A 588-nucleotide genomic window follows, 5' to 3' on the forward strand; every position below is an offset into this window, starting at 1 on the left:
AAAGAAGAATCACCAGTAGTTGGAAAATTTGGCCTTGGTGACAGAAATAATGCTGGAACTCACACGGTAGAATTTTGCAAGACCCACAACTTGTTCATTGCAAACACCTTTTTTCAACAACACAAATGGCAGCTCTACAATTGGATTTCACCAGACAGAACACACAGGAATCGAATTGACTACAACTATGGCAGTGGAAAAGCTCAATATCTTCAGCCAAAACCAGGTCAGGAGCTGATTGTGAAACAGACCATTAACTGCTCATATGCAAGTTCAACTTGAAGTCAAAGCCAATTAAAACAAGTCTACAAGAGCCAAAATATGATCTTGACTATATCCTTCCTGAATTTAGAGATCATCTAAAGAATAGATTTGATACATTGAACACCAATGACCAAAAACCAGAAAAATTGTGGGATAACATCAAGAACATCATCCATGAAGAAAGCAGGAGTTCACTAAAAAGACAAGAAGAGAAGACCAAAATGGACGACAGGAGAGACTCTGAAACTTGCTGTTGAGCAGAGAAGAACTGACAAGATGAAAGAGCCAAACAGAAGATTTCAAAGAGCAGCTCAAGCAGACAAA

The sequence above is a fragment of the Orycteropus afer genome, unplaced genomic scaffold, assembly GCF_000298275.1.
Source record: "Orycteropus afer afer isolate SDZICR_OR568_19922 unplaced genomic scaffold, OryAfe1.0 scaffold00100, whole genome shotgun sequence".
Taxonomy (NCBI): domain Eukaryota; kingdom Metazoa; phylum Chordata; class Mammalia; order Tubulidentata; family Orycteropodidae; genus Orycteropus; species Orycteropus afer.